The 21,387-nt window shown below is 35.2% G+C and overlaps 1 long non-coding RNA gene across 1 annotated transcript; it reads left to right on the top strand.

Annotated features, from left to right (window-relative positions):
• The first annotated feature begins 15,798 nt into the window (after positions 1-15,798).
• On the top strand, positions 15,799-19,126 carry LOC145683400 (uncharacterized). The gene is made up of 3 exons (XR_014131080.1): positions 15,799-15,944; positions 17,181-17,288; positions 18,945-19,126. It is a non-coding gene; the product is annotated as an uncharacterized LOC145683400 (long non-coding RNA).
• Positions 19,127-21,387: the final 2,261 nt, after the last annotated feature.

The raw sequence follows: 21,387 nt of genomic DNA, 5'->3' as shown, positions 1-21,387 counted from the left end.
TTGAAGGGTTAATTGGTAAGAATTTAGAGATATATTTTGATGACATAATTTTATTTAGCAAAGATATTGAGAGTCATAAAGCTCTATTAGAGGAGGTATTATCTCGACTAAGAAATTGGGGAATTACTATATCAGAAAAGAAGTCCTGTCTATTTCAAACTAGTATTAAATATTTAGGGTTTCGTTTTGAAAATGGCAACATGTCAATAGACCCTGAGAGAATTAAAGCTATCCAGGAGATACCAAAACCAAAGAACAGAAAAGGAGTGAACAGAATATGTTCATTTTTCTCGTTCTATTCAAAATTTATTTATGGGTATTCAGAGTTAATTGCTCCTCTTCAAGAATTAAGATCTGTAAAAAAGCCTTTTAAATGGACTAAAGTTCATGATGAAGCCCTACAAAAATTAAAAGATGCCTTTTGTAGTCAGGTCATTTTGAAAGTCCCAGATATGAATTCCAACTTCGTAATACATTGTGATAGCTCTTTGCGTCATTTTTCTGGGGTTCTCAGCCAATATGATTCGGAAGGGAATCTTAGACCTGTATCAATGTTTAGTCGGGCAATTCCACAATCTGATTGGAGTAAAAATATATACGAATTAGAACTTAAGGCTCTTTCTTTATCTTTGGAAAAATTTGAGTATTACTTGGCAAATCCCTTTGTAGTATATACTGATAGTAAGAGTTTAACTTGGTTACTTAATAACCATAAAAGACAAAGGAGATATGGAACAATGTTAGAGAAAATCTCGAGGTTTAAATTTCGTATAGTCCATGTAAGATCAAAAATAAATAGTATAGCCGATTTCCTTTCAAGGGTTGGAAACCATCTAGAATTCTATACAAAAGACGATAATACAATAGAAGTCGTAAAAGATCATAATAAAACAGTAAACTTGTCTTTCATTAATTTTTGGCAAAATCCTGTGTTTAATGTGCCTCTTACAGATCACCAGAGGAAGGATCCTGAATTAAGAGAGATTATCAATAGGTTAGAGCAAAAGGAAGAAGTTCCTCCGTATGTATTAAGAAATAAGATCTTGTTTAAAAAGACAAAAGGTAAAGGGAATAATGGATTTAGAATTGTAATACCTAATTCTTTAATCCAGTCGATTATTGAGTATTCTCATTGTCCAATAATTCATGGTGGGCATATGGGATATCGAAAAACCATTGCTAAGGTCGCTGAAAAGTATACCTGGCCTACTTTATATTCTGACATTAAGAATTTTATACAATCTTGTCATTTGTGCCAAACCTGTAAAGATTCCAATCGAAAACCTATGGGTCAATATTTTACAAAAAAGGTAATGCACCCAAATTATACTTGGTTTATTGATATTGCGGGGAAATTGCCTAGTAGTTCTGGATTTGAATATATTTTAATTGTCACTGACGCCTATAGTCGCTTTGTCTTTTTAGAACCTTTAAGACGACTAACCTCAAAAATCATTTGTAATAAGTTACAGGAATTATTTCTTCGATACGGCTTTCCTGGTAAAGTCCTAAATGATGGCGCTTCTTATTTCGTGAGTGATTACTTCTTAAAATTCTTGTATAGCTATGGTATACAGAGTGTAAAATTCTCCCCATATAACCCACAATCGAACAGAGCCGAACGTACGGTGAGATCGGTTAAAAATTTAATTCGTATTTATGTTGATAAGTCTCAACAGAATTGGGCCCAATTACTATCTTAAATTGCTTTTACTATTAACATAAGTATGAATGAAACTACTGGGACTAGTCCATGTGAACTTTATATGGGACGGAAATTTTACCATCCATTAGATGTTAAATGGTTGATGGATTTAGATCTTTTAGACGATGACCAGGATAAAGAGCAAAAATTAGTTAATATAAATAATAATATTGAACGCGCTTGGAAACATAGTGCGAAAGTTTATACTCAAAAACATAGTCCTGTTAATTTAAATATTGATGATTTAGTATTGGTTAAAAGGTTCATGAAAATTTCAGCAGAGAAACATTTCAATCCGAAAATCGCCCCTCAGTGGGAAGGCCCATACCGCCTTATTTCTAAACCGACACCAAATACAGTTTGGCTAGAAAATATTGAAAGACCATATGTTCATATAAAACGCCATGTTCGTTTTTGTAAGAAATATTTTCCACCAAGACAAGTTAATCAACCTAACCCATAAGGTAACACAGAAAAAAAAATGATTTGATGTGAGAATTGAGGTTAAGTAAATTATTAATATTGTATATATATATATATTTTGGATGTTTGTTCGAACAAAATTTTGTGTGTTGTATATTTTTTTTATTCCTGCAGGAATGCCTCGTCCGAGAAAGTGAGAGGTCAACCCTTTTCATTTTGTAAATACCTCATCATCATCCTTTGTGTATGTTGTGTAAGGAATTGGAAAAATTACTGTAGAAGTTTGTAAAGAAGGCGTTAGCATTTGAATATTTATGGAAGATTTGGTAATGTATTGAAATTATTTTATTATTCAACTTGGGATTTGTTATGGTTAGGAATTTTTTTTGACCGACCCTCGGATATTATGTAACCCACCCAAGTTTCATAATAAAATGAAATTTTGTAAAAGGAAAATTTTGTGAGATGAAACTCCAGTTTACTGTTAAGTCGGTTATTTCTCTTGGAGTTGGAAGCACTGCTTAACCTTCGGTTAGATTGCGTGAGTCGTCGATCGGGATGACGTCACGTTGCAGCCGAGGTTCTGGCTTTAAGACTGAAGCGCTTCGCAGTGTATAAAATGAGGTAAGAGTGATAGGTCCTCTGAATGAATTAATGGGTCTTTAAATTAATATTCTTTCCGTATAATCGTATGGTTTAGTTAATTTCTTTTGAAATCTATAACAATTCCTGACTATGGTTATTATTTAGAAACATTATAATTATTCAATATATTTTGGAAGCACATATTTCTAAAAATATTGCGAAAGGAAAAGTAAGAAAGGAAAAAAAATGTTAATTGAATAGTTCATGTTACTGGTTTTGTGTAGGCAGATTTATGCCTTGAGTTAAAACATGTTGATTCTTGTTTTCCTTGTTAAAACTAAAGTAAAGTCGCTAGTCAGGAAGTTTAATATATAGAAATTACGGAAAATATTAAGGCTAGTGGAGACTTCAAATGAATGTTTTATGTCTTAGGTCCGCTTTGAAAAAGGAAAGAAAAAAAAGAAAGGATTTTATAGAATTACAGTTGAGCTATTGCTCGTAATTCATGCATTTTGACCCATATTTAAGAAATCATTTCCTCCCACATTTTCATTCCAAAGAAAGCCACTTTGCAGTAACTTCGAGTTCCATACATTTTTGATTATATTGTTATATAGGTTTCTAAATTCTATATTTTGGATTTACGATTGGTTATAATAATACTTCAGAAAATTTTGTCACTTGGAAAAAAAATCCTTTTGGGAAAAAAGTTACTTGCTAACGGCGATTTCGATTAATGATATTATTACTTGTTAAAATTGTTGAATGTTTTCTATATTACTATTTATATAACACGTTTCGGATTTGTTATAATAAAATTTTTCATTTTGTTAGAAAACTTTTTTTTACATTTACTAGTAGTTCTAGAAGTTTTCCTGATTATCTTAATAGTGATATTTTTGCATACAGTATAAGCCTTTTCCAGTATTGAACCTCACTCTTCACGTCGTCATTATTCTCAGCCGTGGGGGAGTGGAATTCTCCTTTCTCTCTCCTTTTAAAAATTCTTGTATTCTAAAGGGGGAAGTGGGGTGACGTCCGTTCTCGCAGGACTGTGGGTAGTGGGGGCTATTTAAAGATTATATGTGTATCGTTCATCCGTTACAATATGATCTGCAGTTAGCCAAGAAAAATTATAATTGACAGGGGGTACTGGGAGAAAGTGCAGACTGATTTGAAACCCCTTTCTGTACTTATTTTAACAAGACGTTTGATTAAATCTATAGCCAAAAGAGTTACAAACCAGTGCCAGTTCATTTGTCGCGGATGTGAAGCAACACATGTTATTTGAAAAGAAAATATTTATAACTCTGATCAATACGGTTTAATTTGGAAGTGCAGACGGGACGTACTCTAGTGTTTACAGGGACACCAACAGTAGAAAGTTTGGCACAGTCAGTAAATTCTATGACTCGTAGCTGCATCATACAGCCTTTAATTTCTGCAAATAGTGTTTTGTTATCACTACTGTTAATTGTTTTGTAGGAAAACAATGGAACATTTGGTCTTATAGTCCAACACAACCTATTTAAATTTGAAAATATCCTTGTGAAAGCATAAAATTCGGAAAAAATAACATCAAGTCTTGAGAGGTCATGGTTCCAAGAGATTTTTCTTCAAGCGTTTAATGCAAAGTCCATTTTGTTATTAGCTTTGTGGAGTGTCACAATTCATCAACTTCGAATCTATTTTAAGAACAAAAGATTAGCTCAGAAACCATTTTTGCAGGAACAACTGATAGGATTCAGCCTCTTGTTGTGTTCTTAAGGCCGTTAAAAATTTTCTTGAGATATTTTTCTGACACTGTCCTTCTCTACAACTATAACATGAATTTACATCTCCGTAATAATATAATTAAGATCGCATCATTGATTCATGATCAGTTTTTTTCTCCTAGATTTGCTAATCTTTTTGGGTATGCATGATATAAAAGCGGTTATTTAGAAGAAAAAACACCTGTGTTTGAAAATTTCTTTTCAAAGATTGTGCAGCATTTTGCGAATTGTGTATAGTTATTGCCATAATAAGGTGTATGTGTTGTACACAATGTTTATGCATCACACACTTTTTTACTATATATCGTTACCGTAAAACGTTTTCCCAATCAATTCATAATTATAACATTTGAGGATATAAGAAGTTCTGAGATAGAGTGAAGCGAGGGACTCACTATAAATAAGTAACTCCTGCCAATTACAGCAGCATTTAATTTTTATTTTATTTTTTAATTTATATTTCCTACTTCATGAATTTATTTCTCCCTAGCGAATAATTTTCATTTTGAAGAGTGGACGTTTCGGTGTAAACATTGGAACTTTTACACCGAACCAGCCTCACACCTAAACGTCTTTACACCGAGACATCCGAACACCGAAACGCCCTGCACCAAAACGTCCTACACCGAAACAGCCGTATCCCATTTTAAAATCTATCTAAAAAGCTAATTACAACCAAGGAAGTACTTATGAGAATCGCTGGCAAGAGGGTGTAATAAAAAGGGGTTGGAATATGAAATAAGTTGAGAATTTATAATCTACACTGAGATATTCAGTACCCAGCACAGTGTTATTAATCAGGATAAAATAAATGAAAAGGTCTGTTACAAGTAAAGTGCAAAAAGTCCTAAGACATAAGTTATTACATGATCTTGAAACGTGTTAAAAATCGTGTTTTAAACTGTTCAAAATGTTTAAAACATGTTTTTTTGTCTGTGTTTTAAAACATGTTTAAAACATTTTGAACATCTTTTTTTTATGTTTTAAACACGTTTTGTTATTTTTTTTAAAAAAACTATTTTTTTCGAACCCTTATCTGGTGCCTAACTAATATAAAACAAAACCATGTGCCAAATTGGTCGCCAGGTTGGAATTTTCGATCACCAGGTCGCTAATGGTGACTGAATATTTCAGTTTGGCGATAGACATTTGCATAAATTATATCTTGCAAAAAAAAAACTATGTGATCTTGTTGCTGGATTGAGACTTGAGGTTTCGTGGCGTGCCTGTAATATATAGCAAATCAATATATAGAAGTCATTACATATGCCGGCATGAAAAGGGTAAGAAATATGGCGTTTGAGGCGAATAACTGACAATGTACAGGGGCAAATGAAATCATTCTCACACCCAAGATTATGCTTCAGCCCCTTCCCCTTCCGTCAAACAAAATATATCCGTAGTTCTTGTGTTGTTGTAAAGGCGAACCTGTCCTTTGCCCTGTCGCTTTGTAAAGTATAGCGATCTTTATTCTTTGGACAATGGGCTATCTGCGCACCATATTTCGATGATATTCAGCCAGTAGTTACGGAGAAATAAAATAGAACATACAAATCAAACCGAGAGAAGCCTATCACCGCCTGAGCTCGGCCATCACATGTAGTGATCTTTATTCCTTAGATGATTGGGTATTTGCACATAAAGTTTGGTTTAAGTTTAGCTGAGAGTTACCGAGTAATAAAGTACTACAAACACACATACATAATTACAGTACATCTGGAGTAAAAGTACAACATCCGGTCGACTTACGCCAGGAACTAAAAAGAAAAGTCCTAACACCAGAATCACAAATAGAACATACTGTATGTAAGCAGAATCCACTTTCAATATGGCAACACTAATGGGTAGGAGGGTTGAGCCGGGTGATCCTCCCTGGCTACGCCACTGCCAGAGAGGATGTCTTCCAATCATCAGAGGCTTCAGAATCTTCATAATATAACATGTAAAATTTAATTCATAAATATCTTAGAAAACACTGCATTTAGGAACTTGTAATTTTGTACAAAGATGGTAACTTTGTTGCCAAAGAGTAATACAATTCAGATGACTGTCACAATTTTGAACCTAATTACTTGGATTAATTGTAATACATTCTTCCGTATTGAGGTAAAGAGTGGAAAGACCACTTGCAAACCTCATGAATTACTATGGATGACATTCTTTGAAGAACAAATACTGAGGAGGGATGTATTATGACAAATTGAAAAGTGAAACCCGTGTCTACCCCTCCAGTTTCATAATTATTTATGCCTTGAGCAGTCTCCTTTCTCACTCTCACCCCCCACTTCCTACTGATTTCCCACAACTTTACCACGCAACTATCTGAATGTGCTTTTTCGGCGTAAGTTGGTATGATTCACATGTGAACAAAATACTTCGTAGAAGAAAGATAATGATCTTTAAAACCTCAGTATGGAATGTCTTTCCAATTGCTTTTCTACATCTTTTGTTGCTTGAAACGAATGGATTCTCCTTCGAAGCAGTAGCTTTAATCTCTTCCACTCACAAATGTACAACCAAAAAAAGTATAAATGTTTCTTATATATTTGCCTATTTCTTTTGTTTCCTGGAGGGATAGATTACTTCTCATTTTATAATATTTATCACAAAAACACACATAATACGATGATTCTGTGGTTATAACGGATTAATTGTGTGTATGGATGGCAAAAATCAAGTTTTCGTTGTAAGTTTTTTTTTTGAATAACTAGAGTTTAGTTTATCAAAAGTCCATTATATATTTGCCATATTCGCGTGTGTCCGTGTGTGACAAAAAGTAAATAAATAAATAAATAAATAAATAAAGTATTTCATGGATCATCACCAAATTTGGTAAAAATACAAAGAGTCAAGAATTAGGAAGTGAGTTTATTAAAAAAGCCTTCTCAAACCGAAAGTGGTTTAAATAAACCATTTCCGGTTTGATCATTGAGCATCATAGATCGAAAAACGTTATACGTATTAAGATCCGGGTTTTTGTTTCGTAAGAACATATTTAATCTCTATTATTAACTTGCTACTAAAACCGGAAGTAGTTCATTCAACTATAATTTCTCGTTTCAATAAATATTTGTCTACATAGAGCAAGAGCGGTAAAAGATAGATGAAAGCTTTTTTCTCCAATCGAATAGCTCTCAAGTGTGTCAAAAGTGAAGTGGCGTAGTCAGGGGGGCTCACCCGGCTCAGGCTCTCCCCATTAGTGTTGTAATGTTGAAAGTGGATTCTGTTTACATGAAATATGTTCCATTTGTAATGTTAGAACTTTTCTTTTTAGTTTCCTTAGTAAGCATAAGGGAGCTTGTAGTTTTACTCCAGATGTAATTAAGTATGTGTGTATGTAGTACTTTATTCCTCGGTAACTACCAACTAAATTTAAACCAAATTAGATGTACAAGTACCCAATCATCTAAGGAATAAAGATCACTACATGTGATCGTCGAGCTTTGTCGGTGACAGGCTCGGCTCGGCTTGACTTGTATGTTCTATTTTATTTTTCCCTAACTACTGGCCAAATATCATTGAAATTTGGAGCGCAGATAGCCCTTTGTCCAAAGAATAAACGTGTCTATAGTTGGTGGCCGACTCGGCAAAGGACAGGTTTGGTTCGGCTCTGTCTGTATGTGGTCTGTACTTTATTTCTCGGTAACGATTGGTCAGATTTAAATCAAATTTGGTTTCCAAGTATCGCTTAAGGAATAAAGATCATTATATATTATGTCTGGGCTCGGTCGACGACAGTCTCGGCTCGACTTGCCTTGTACGTTGTATCTCCTTTTTCAGTAACTACTGGCCGAAATATTTTAAACAGGGACGCAAGTAGAATGCAGGACAAAAATGTCCTTGTCTCCTCTTGCCTTATGTTTTCTTACTTACTTGACAAAAGTTATATTATTTTGCTTTGTGAATTCTTTTCCTTCAACTTCAAAAAATCATGCTTTTGCAAAGCTCTGCTTCCTTTTAAGCCCCAAACAGACACATGGTGGCATAAGTTTCGGAATGTGTTACTATTTTCACTGCTTGCTTCTCATTTTAGATAGTGTGTATTTACAACGAAGGGGGGAAGTGCACCTTTGCAGCCCCTGAGTCCGGCCCTGTATAATATATGTATATATATATATATATATATATATATATATATATATATATATATATATATATATATATATATATATATATATATATATATGGATAGATAGATAGATACAGTGGCGGTTCCAGGATATGAACAAGGGAGGGGCTAAACCATAGCTTGCAGCTTTATCCAGGGTAAAGCCGAATTGAAGCCCATTTTAACCAGTGTATACCTGATCGTCAAGGGGAGACTATAGCTCCTATAGCCTTCCTTCGGATCCACGCCTGTATACAAGGGCGCCGATTTCTCTGTAAAATGGGGGGGGGGGCTCATTTAGATGGAGAAGGCATATATGAGGATTTAAAACTAATTGCATTCAAATTATTCCAAATATTATATCTTCTTAAATACAATAAGGGGGCCCACATGTGCTTTGGGCTGTTTCGGGTCACCTTGGTCCCCCAGGATCGGCGCCAATGCCTATATATATATATATATATATATATATATATATATATATATATATATATATATATATATATATATATATATATATATTGCTATGTGCGAGCGCCTCCTTGATGAGTTTCTCGCTACGCAACTGCAAGAATACCTTTCATGTCCTCTATTGATCTTGAATTGAAACCGGAAGTCGTAGGAATCAACCACTTCCGGTTTCGATAGTCATATCCATAGAACAGGAATTCTAACAGTAAGAAGTGGTTTTCTGCATTCTATTCAGCGTTCTAAAAATAGCTGCCATCTTCTGTCTTAGGGCCCTATTCAAACAGAAAGTGGTCGAAAATCAGAAACTTCCTGTTTTAATGTTGAGAGCTATAGAATAAATCTATAATAGATAACAAGAAGCTGTTTTCTGCAATCAGTTAAGGGTCCCAAAAATATACATTTTGTTGTAGTCTAATCTTTCTACTAAAATCGGAAGTGGTAGAAATCTATTACCTTTTGTAGTTTCAATATTAATTGTGAAAATATTGCACTACAGAAACCTTTGTTTTATGAACTTTTTTTTACTTTGTTGAGTAGCCCTAACCTGTATTTTCTTTTTAAAAATGAAATAAGTCAAACGCGAGGTCATAAGTAAACTAGTTTTACAAATGATTTACCACTTGAGCATAGATTATTAACCACTCTGCCGATTCAATACTGTCTAAGCTTGACTAAGTCAAACGGAGTAGCGCGTCTGAACAAAGGATTATGAATTAGGGAAACTAATATATAACAGAGCCGTATACTGGTTTGATGGCTTGGGCTACCACTAACCTTTATGACTCCTGTACATTATTATTATTATTATTATTATTATTATTATTAGAGTTCACTTGGCGCGAGCTGGGATCGAACCTGGGACCCCAAGCACCAGAGATAAACGCTCTACCTCTGAGCCACCGCGGCCCCATATGGTTTATTGTTTTTAAACAATTATATTACCTTTTCACTATTTTACTACTAATATTTTTCGACCTATAAATTTTTCTTTTGGTAGAGCCGTGTGCTAAAGTTAACCCGGCAAGGTGTTAGTTAGCGAAATTGATGAACATTGATTATTTTCAATTAAAACTGCTTTCATCATATGTTTTGTGTTTCTTTTCTGTTGTGAAGTGACTTAAGCAAACACAACAGTGTTTCACTTGAAAGCAGCGCAGCAGAATCTGCCTTTTTACAAATTTTAACCTGACGTATCTTATGCAAATTTCATCATAGTGTTGAAACTTGCAAAGACGATGCAATGAAAGCGTTTAAAGAGTACGGTGGAGGCTTTTTTTTTTACGTAGCTTGAGTTACATCTCTCCACTATATTAATGTTTCAATTAAAAGTGGTTTATTTACTTTACGAAATGTAGGTCTACCTGAGCGAGCGAATGGTGTTAGAAGCCCCCCGAACATATTTGCGAATTACAACTACAAATAATAGTCGAACCCCTTCCAAACGTAACGGAGGTTGAAAGGTTAGAATTTCCAAATATCGAGACTGTGAAGCGTGATACGGGTTATCAGGCACCAGTAACGAAATATTTTATGCGAAGAACTAAAGTCTTAATGAAATTCAATTAAGGGGGTTGCTTTTTGTTTCTCCTCCAGTCTTTTACGGTAGTGATATTGATTTAAAAAAAGCAGGGTTGGCTGGTTTAAACCAGCTGTTTTTTTCATTCATTACTCAAAAAGATTATACTACAAAAGCAACTCTTTTTATGTAAGTTTATAAATGTTTGTTTTGTGATTTTTGTGTAGGTATTATTGTTATGTAATTGCAATCAAAGAAACATTCTAAATGTTGTTTTGTTTCAATGTTTACTATTGATAAAATGCATCGAAAATCCGTACTTTGTGTGTGTGGGGGGGAGGGTCATACAGACCTCACGAGAGGCATTTAGTGAAATGAGAAGTATCTTCGATATCTATTTATGTATAAATGAGTCTGAGCCAAAGTGGACCCAAAAATTCGTATCTTTGTGATATGCAAATTAAGTCGTTGTATTTCGTTAATTTGGACCAATATAAGTCGTTGTTAACTAACTTGAATTAAATTAGTTCTTCTGTACTCCGTAGTACTTTGAAATTGTCCATATGTAATTCAGTATAATGTTTTCACTTGTTCAACTGTTTATCTTTTTGTCCTTCTGAAATGACTCTTGAGAGCTATATTAAGAAGCATGTAAAGATCAGTACAACGTATTTTTATCAGGATTCCTTCGTGAGTGAGTCGGCAGACGTATCGCATTTGTGGCCAATTAGTCTTGGTTCCGAGTTTAAATGGAGGAGAATTTCTCTCGGATGTAACTGGAGAAATAGTTTTTATTCCGCTTTAAGCTTATGTGACCCCTTCCAGCATAACCCGGCTGTTACATAATTACATCAAGGCGAAACAAACTTATTTCTGTCCATATATGATACGAATATATAGAGCAAAGAATTTTAACCAAATAAACCTGGTTTAAACCCCAAAAAAAACGTTTTTTTTAGTTTTTTCAATAAAAACCATGGTTTTTGCCTACCCTGAAAAACAGTGACCTAGTTGCGTTACGAAATATAGCTGAACGAGCGAAAGGGGTGGGAAACCCCGCAGTTTTTTTTTCTTTCATTAGCACAACGGTTCACTGAGCTGCAGTACCAGTTCCGAAGTCATGGATCGAGTTGGGGGAGATACTAAATGCCATCCCAGTTAGGCAACTGCACTCTTCACGCACTTTATTGTATTTTATTCGCAAAATAAGCAAACCTAATTTAATGCTATAATATTAAAATATACTAGTTTAGATTTTTTTATGACAACGATTTGTAATATAAGAAAAGATAAAAGTACTGCAGTAACTCAAATTGTAAAAGCTGAGCGAGGGTTGTATTCTGAAAAGAGGAGGAAAATAGAAAAACAACATGTGTGAAGGGTAATATTGGATGGAACAGGTTACCTTATTCTTAATCTGGACGGTGTGATTTACGTAAAAGTGGTAATTCGCAAATATAATCGAAAAATATGGATGACTATCCCAATCATATGTTTCTTTTATTTATACACCGGCCAGTGAGTGATGGAAGGCGGTGTTGGATGTAAAAGTAATGGAAAGCTACAACGTATTGTGCTTACTGTTCATAAATCCTTCTTATTGCCAGGGTTGGCAGAAAACATGTTTTGTCGAAAGAAAAGAATTTGATTAAACCATATTTTTTTTACATTGTTACTTTTTGTTCAAATTGATTTCTTTATTCATTTAGGTTACATATAACTAAGTTTGTGTAGCGTTAACATCCTTATGCAACAGGAGGTTGATGACCCCTTTCACAACATAAAAGGCTGTTCCGAAAGTAGACATCGATAAAAATGACGTAATGAAGATAAGTCATGCGCTTAAAATAGAAGTTTTCGTAAAAAGCACCTCGTTCGGTTTGGTGCAATCAGTACATTAGCATAATTACAATCTGATTTTTTACTAGGGAACAACAGAATTTGCGCTTCGCCCATTTCACTTTATTCTAATGCGGATAGTATTCTGTGAATCGGGATTGTGCAGTTTCAGTACAGAGCTGAGCGGTATATATATATTTTACATCGAAAAGCTCCCGCTTTAATCGTGCCGGTGTGATTCTTCATAAGCAGATATTTTGCATACTAATTTTCCTAGGGTTATGCCCTAGGCTAAAGGAGACTGATGATAATAATAAGTTAAATGGTGAAATGTAAGGAAATGCAAAACCCCGAGGAAATCAACGCACATGGTGTTAAAATTTATTTTATTGTCACTGTATAATAGCCAGTTCGCTAAAAGCTACGTTTATTTCTTAAAAAAGTCTGGAACTTTAAAATTAGAACTGAAAAGTCCAATTGATAAGATGTGGATGTAGTCAATAAGTTTTCGCAACTTCTAGTTCTGAAACTTAATCGGCTATGATCCTGCCAAGTTCGGTCACCAAATACCTGGGACTAGTTCTGTTTAAAAAAAAAAGGCTCGCTCACCTCAATAATCTGTACAGTGATTTCACTTGTGCAGTTGTCTTTCTAAAATAACTTAAAATATTCACAAGTACGCAAGATCAATATAACACATTTCTTTCAGGTCTCCTCTGTACATGAGTCTACAGAGGGTCGAGCTAGGTCTTGGGTTCGGGGCCAGGCGGAGGACAGTTTTTCTTGGGTGAAACTGGGTAAGTGATTTGATCCCACTTTAAGCTTTAGGTTCCATCCTTCATAAGGTCTCCGCTGTTACATAAAGATGTTAAGGACAATTTGGGCTTGGAGTGTAGGGTCTCATAGTAGCATGGCTATATGAGACGTGGAACTACAGCTTAACGTGGAATCTGAGTCACATGAGCACCCATCGCGAATTCGAGTCTCCCGCATCAAAGGCGCGTACGCTAACCATACAGCCATGAGGGAGCTTGCTAAGGTCAAACGAAATTAGTTCCATTCACATGTAATCTAAATAATTAAAGCAAATCAATTTAAACCAAAAAACCTGGTTTAAACACTAACAAAAAAGTCTGGTTTTAAACTCAAAGCTGTTTCTGTTTTCAAACATGGCTTTTGCGAGCCCTGCTGAAATTTCAAGCATTGATTTTTTTCACTAATTCTAGGAAATGGAAAGAAAGAGAAAATCCGCAGATTGCATATCTTCGAGGCATTTACGAAGACGGATAAAAGAAGTGACAGATGAATTAATGTTAACTATCTGTGAGAAGACTGTATCATCAGATAAGGAAGTTTATATTGAATCAAACAATGGAACGTCCCCGATCACTGGTTACGTGTCAGCAAATGTTCGAGGTAATACATTAGATGTGGAGGAACCCCTATATTCTTCACAGAGGCTAACATATGATGACAGCATATCGGGAAGTGGATTGTCTTCAGAAGAAAAGTTAGACACTATTGGAACGTTCAAGACGAATGATAACCAACCAGTAGAGGAATATAACGGAAGATCACCGCTGGAGAATTTCCATCTTTAAACGCTGGACGACCTCTATGAGTGTGAGAGGAGGATTGCAAATGATCCAGCATTTAGGAGACGTTTGGTATGTTTAGCTCCGACAAACGACAAATATAGGGTTGCCACCTACCGCGAAAAGCCAGTGAATTTGAAGATTCTGGAAAAGTCAGGGATTTCTTTTTTAAAAAACGGGAAATTTGAGCTTATCTGAAAACATAAGAATCACTGCCAAACCAGTTTGTTTCGGTATGTCTTATTGTAAAGGAACCCATACTGTTCTTATGGATGAGACAGATAGTATCCCCATTTCTGTTGGCTGAGCACTAAAAGAAGTAAACTATTACGTGATTAAAAGAAGAGCGGTAGTTCGGTTCTCCTATGTTATACGTATAAATTATAGGTAACAGGACATGTGCGAGTCATGTACATTTGTCAAATCGAAGTATTTTAACTTACAATTATGTAGTTTTTTACTACTCGTTTTTGTTATGCTGGTGATCACTTTTAAATGTATAAGGAACGTTTGTGGCGTAACTTGCTTGCAGTTTTAGGTCCCATGCTGTGAAATTTTAAATTTAAATTAGAGTAGTAACAATCAGTTTTTCATTTCTTGTTGTTGATCATCATCTTGAAATTTACGTTTTCCTTTTAGTTTAGGTTTCTTGTAATGTAAACGTGCATACAGAGGTAGACTACTGTATTTTTGTGGTGCACTAATGGTAATGTAAATTGTGCTAAGCTTCAGACTGAAAGTTGCCAAATAGAGATACATATTTATAACTTCTGTAACATTTAAAATATTCTTATGCTTCTACAATTCCTTACTTAGCTCTTCTTATCCACTACAGTATAGCTGAAGTGTGTTATTTATTTTCAAAATTCGAAAGTACCCATTTGAGTAGCTTAGTGTAAAATGTTGTGAGAAAACTTGGAGTAAGGGAGTTTTGAAATCCCAAAAGAGTAGCCAGCCTCAAATATGTTTCTAGTTCAGTTTTATTAACGATATGTGTATGTTTAAGATGTAGCAGGCCCGTTGCCACAGGAGACTACGAAGAGCTAAGACCCTTCTATAACATTTTTTAAAAACGTTGATAATGGTTACACATGTGCTCAGCCAATAAGTTCTTAAAAAAAACCTACATACGGAAAAAAACATCAATAAAAGAGGCATTTACCATACCTACAACAGACAAATCAATCAACATTTTTCAAAAAACAAACCACAAGAGACACCAAATGAAACTAATAATTCTACACAACCAGACAACCGGCTTGAATGTGTCAGATATACCTTGAGTGCCTAAAAAATTTGCTTTATTTCTTTCTTTTTTATCTTGATTTAATTTCTTTTTTTTCTTGTCCACACCGTCGGAGACAAACATTTAGCCGAAGCCCAGTCTTCGAAAATTTTTTGTTGTGCGAGAAAGCTTAGTATGTATCGTGAATATAATGGTATATGTTCTCGGTATGTGTACAATATATTGAGTATTTTTTGGTGTTTCTTAATGTCCGAGAAATATTTTTAACTGAAACATTGAAAACAACCAACTTCGATAAGAATGAAGTATACTTTAATGTGTTAGTATCGCTATTGTAATTTAAATACTTTTTTTCAAAAATAATTACTAAGAATACCTCTAAAAAAAATTATGAAGTTCATAACGTTTAAAGTGCTAAGACTTGATAATTCCTGAAATTACCAAGTTTGCAATCAATAGAATTTTATATTTGTACTCTGATAAATTTGGTGCGTAATTTAATGTTAAATGTTATATTTCAGATTGCAGAGCTCCGTAAGATAGGGGGTACTAATATTGACAGTATTGTTACGAATATAATGAAGCGAATTCTAACCAACATGTTAGTAGCGGAAATAAGTTGGACAGGCGGAAAGACGAAGACATCATTGTCAGCCCTTGCACTTTGTGATGTTCTTACAGGTAATACATTATGATTTATTATATATTTTCTTTTATTATTATTTAATACGATTAACTAGAATTTGTATGTGTTTCCACTCGATTCGACCATCCACCACAAAAATTATCCAGAGGTTAGTATTGTAAGACAATTCTCCGAAGTAATTTGTTCACAGAGCTCAGTTTTTCCAAAGAATTTGTATGAGAAAATAAATGTCGATATGTTTCGAGAATTTAAATTGAGGATTGTGAATTTAGTATTTTATACCAGCTTACATAAAATTATTCTTTTAGTTTCTTGATACTCACTACTTGTTTAATATCATAATTGACTTTTCTTAAAATTGTTGAACTGTTGTTTCATTCTATTTTAAAATTTATTTTTTAGAGAGAAGAATGGATGGTAGATTTTTTTATAATGTTGAGCAGATTGCGTTATCCAGGAGATTTTTTTTAATCATGGTATAGTACACAAATATTTCTCATGTTTTGAAAAACCTCTAAACTTAGTTATAAGGTAGAATTACAAGCTACCACGTGTCTGAAATGCTTCGTGATTTTAAATAAAATTAGCATGTTGTTTTTGAAATACACTAAAGTCCTACAAGTTATGGGATAGCGGTATAGAACCACTTCATGTGTTGCGCAAAACAAATATAAATGCACATAGCACTCGACTTCTGTTACTTGAACTTCTGTAAAAGGTCATTGACCGTGATGTTGCTTCTACGACGAAAACTATCAATGTGTGTGTTGCCCTTGATAATTGCCAATATGCCGGATAGCCATACTGATCATGATTCCAGTTGATACTAACTGATGGATCCTCGAGTCCGATTGACCTAGAAAATATCAGCAAGCCAAAATTATTCGCGATTGATTTGCAGAGCATTCTAAACAATGAATCGGCCAACTATACTGCTAGACATAAAGTTAATAGAAACATGTACGATATCATCGTACGAACCATTTGTGCACACGTTTTACTTGCAACAATCACGTCATAATAGCCAACAACCAAGACTTTATGAAGGATTTCCACCGACTTGTCGAGTCCATACCATTCCAAGTTGCTGCACTTGCCATGCTCGAGAAGGCATATCACGATAGACCTATTATCTTTGTATCCCATAACTTTTGGAACCTCATTTCACCTATTGAAATGCATGTCGAATATTTCATATTCCTTCTTGTTATCACACATATCTATTGCAGAAATTTGCCAGTTTTTCTCATTCAGAAATATTATATTTCCAGAGACAGTGAGGCAACACGCGTCCAGCAAATTTGCTACAGATGCTGAGATCAAAAGACCAGTTCAAAGCTGGCTTCGTCACGCAACGGAAAGAATGAAAGGAGAGAAACGTAAGTAACATATTGACACTTTTAGGTTTGTAAATTGCTTGCTCTTGCTTAGTCGACGTGGTGAACGGAAGCTTCAAGCAATGAATTATAATACAGAAAATTATTCTGTATTATAATGTATTGTTGATGTCGCACCAAAGACACCATTGTGCGACCCTACTTAATAGTTCAGAAAAGTCGTTGTAAAATTAATAATACACTCTCTTTGCATGTGTAACGCACCCGCGATAGGCATGGAAACCCATTTACGAAGTGGGATGTGTCTACTAAATACGTTTTATGACTTTTAACGCGCGCCAGTGTAGATGGCTATTGTAATTATTATAGTTCTGTATTTTTATCTCCATACAGGTCAGGCAGTCTTCGTTTTTAATGTTGTTTTGCCATGTCCCAAGAAATCCTACACGATATACTTTCACATAAACTATAAACATGCCAAAAGACTGCTTGGGGCGATCGTCCTTCGGGATTCTACAGGGTGTTTACTGGAGTTGACGTCTAGACTTACAAATTTTCAAAACACCAACCTGGAATTAAAAAAAAGTCATACTATGATATTCAAGAAGCTCTAAAATGTGTTGATAAAGCTAGTTCTTCAATATTCTGATGGAAAGAATGCATAGAAACTAGTGGGTTAAAAAAAAAGGAAACACTATTGATTTTCTTTCTCGAATTACCAAGTTCTTTCAATGTTTGACCAATTAACTTTATCATCACCTACACCCAGATAATGGGACTGCCATCTTGAAGGGTCTCAAAGGAAATCTTTACATTTCTCCAGTATTAGACAATAATCTCCAGTATTAGACACACAGTGTGTGTGTGTGTTTGTGTTTGTGTTTGTGTGTGTGTGTGTGTGTGTCCAGCGGAAATCTTGTTCGTTTTTGTACGGTTAGGGTAATTTTAGGTCATCCCATTGCAAATACTTGTGTCAATATTGTATTTTGTTTATTACTTAGTTGCTCCTTTCTAACTTCTATCTCAAGGTTTGTAACAAAGTAATGCTAGTAATTTGGCTTCATATGTTCCGTTTTCCACTTTTTACATGACATCTGATACAAAAGAAAGTAAATGAATTCAATGGATAGAGTTTTTTTTTCTATCATTGAAACAATTTTTTACTTACGTCAAGGGATAGTAATGTTCAACAATGAATAAAAGAGACAAACGTCATTATCCAAACCTCTAACTGGAATGTGTGTGTGCCTCGATTGGCCTGGACAGTTAGCTATGTTGCTTGTCTTTGCCTTTTGGCTTGATTACTGATTTAAAGGCTAACTTTATATATTCATCGCTATGCGAACTAAATCCAAACTTGGTGTGCTTTCTCTGCTTTTTAAAGTTCGTTGTTGGTTTATAATTAATACTTAGTATTATATTCACTTCTTGTCAGAAGCGCGACTGATTCGCAGCATCACATGTACTTACATATTTCTAGCGAAAAGATTTTTCAATTCAAGCAAAACAGGTCTCATTGTCTTATGACTGGATCATAATAATAAAGCGAGTAATTCCAACAAGTGTCATCTCCCTACTACTTTCCATACATCCATACGTACTTAACGTAATTATTAGATTTTTCTGTGGCTAATTTTTTATGAATATTTGCACTCACTTCGTCTTTTAACAGAATTTTTTTCCTTTTCCATTTTGTAGGGAAAGGGGATGAACAAAGCGCGATGTTGACAGGCAAATGAACACACATAAAGTGCGATGTGACTGAAGCCGGGATGAACATGCAAATGCTCACATTATAAAACCCTAGATGTATATTTTGAAAGGGTGAAAAAATCCCTTCATGTATGATAGCTTTTGAATAAAAGATTGTACGTGTGTAACCCATTTGTTTTATTAAGCATATCTTTCTTTGCTACACAGATGCTAGATAACTACGATCCAAACGTGACCTTCGGTTATTAATGATTAATTAGGTTCATGTTTCAGAAAAGGCAGTTTCTTTTTCCTAGTTGAATCATGTTCCATTCTTATTTTCTTTCTATCCCTTGAGGAGAAATTTACAGCTGAACAACACTAAGTTAGTTATTATTACAAGTAATGTGGAAAAATACTATATGCAGATAACTTATATATTGTAAATAGCTACATCTTCGCTCTTATTTCGCATAGTCCCATATATGACTATGTTGAATCGTACAGATCACTTTGTCACAAGGAAGACGTCTGAAGGATTTGATGATGATACAACGTGGCGTCAAGCATCCACTGGCTACATTTTGCAGTTTATCCCGCCAACAAGGAGATTGTCCAAAGGCACCAATTGATATATTTTCTCACGAAATTTAAATTTACCTAACCATAGCTAATATCATTGGAAACGTTACTGCGGTAATAGAGAGTGCAAGTCAACGAGTCAAACATTTGCTTTTGAAATGTTTACCTATAGCCAGTGGCGTATTTAGGGGGTGGCTTCCGGGCTTAAGCCCCCCCGAAATCTTACTTAGTATAGTGAAGTAAATGAAATATCTTGCAGAATTTTCACATTTCGAGGGAAAGCCCCCCCCCCCCGAAATATAGCAAAGCCCCTCGAGAAACAAAATCGTAAATACGCCACTGCCTATAGCCTATAAATATGTACCTGACGGGACTCACTGGGACTTTGAAGCGGAAGTTCATGTACAGGCCACCATGTCGTATTGCACGATAGCTCTATCGGTAATTACAGAGTGAAGCTATTGGTCATTTTTAGGCTCTGGCTTTTCAAAGGCGCCTCTCAAGTAGCTACACGTGAAATAACAAATATTCCGTTTGATTTGCACTGTACATTGTGTTTGCAAATCTGAAACCAGAGCGTGAAAACAGTCAATAGATTCACATCGTCTTTTCTGGTGCAATGCTACACGGTTACACATGAGCTTCCGTTTGAAGTCCCGTAGGATTCTCATCAGGATTTCACGGATGTCTCAGGAGCCCCACGGGATTATCCCATTCGCGTACTTGGTTCTGCCTGAGGATATCCTCTGGTTTCCTACGGGATTCTTCCTGCATGACTCCCGCTGGAGTCCCACGGGTCGTCCCGTTTCTCGGGACAAACGCGGACATCTGGAATTCCCGTGTCAGTCCCATGGATGTCGCAGGAGTCCTATGGGAGCGTCCCGGGATAGTCCCGTTTTCCCGGGCGGGAGGGCCATGGGACATCCTAGGGAAGATTTTGTGCTGTTAGGGTTGTTTGTTTTGTTTTAGTTTTAGCGTCTTATAATTTAGTTTGTAAAGGTCAATTTGTGTGTGTGTGTGTATGCTTCTAGTTCTAAATCTTTAGTCCCGATTTCTAAGTGTGCTGTGTGTATCGAAGCTTTTAGTTCTAAAGTGTGCTACTTGTAGGCTTCTAATTTTAAAATCTCTAAATGTGTTGTGTAACGATCTAATTTCAAAATCCGAAAAAATCCGAAAAGTGTGTATCCGAAAAAATCTAAGCTTCTAATACTAAGTCTCTAAATGCATGTGCGAATTTATAATTCTTAGCTTCTAACTCTAAATCTCTAAGTGTCTATGTGCGTATCCAGTTGAAGCTTCTAATTCTAATTCTCTAACGAGGAAGGTCCATAAACCGTGACAGTTGAATTTTGATGGAAATTTGTGACAAAATTTAGTTCGAGTTGCTAAGTAACGTAGTAATAGTCACTCGATGCGCAAATGCTTCGTTGAGCTGCTACATCGACGCCATCTTGAAATCCTGTAGGCAATGTCCAAGAATACCCTTTTAGCACAAAAATGAAAAAGCTTTTGATATATCGGACTTCAGTATTGTAAACCAAGGTAGATCATCTATATGCGAGAGTACTTCCAGTGCATGATCGCCATATTGAATCGCCGTCAAATATGATAAATGGCAAGGGGGTCATGTGGGGTATCAAATAGCACTGGAATTTACTCCTGAATTCATTTCCGTAACCAAAGTTTAGATATCTGTTTTCACTTCAGAGTTAAGAACCCTCTTACCCACAGGGACATATAAAAACTGTGCGAGTTAAACTTGTGTCATGAAACACGGTCGTGCGAGCACTTGCATGATTTTAACTAATGCAGTAGTTAATGCAGTACAATAGCAACTATACCAATCAGATCTTGAGACTACTAAGAG

Source organism: Thermobia domestica, chromosome 4 (assembly GCF_964235325.1).
Source record: "Thermobia domestica chromosome 4, izTheDome1.hap1.1, whole genome shotgun sequence".
NCBI classification, from domain to species: Eukaryota; Metazoa; Arthropoda; class Insecta; order Zygentoma; family Lepismatidae; genus Thermobia; species Thermobia domestica.
Note: the sequence above shows the minus strand (reverse complement) of the source record. Positions and strands in the feature narration are given on the sequence as shown.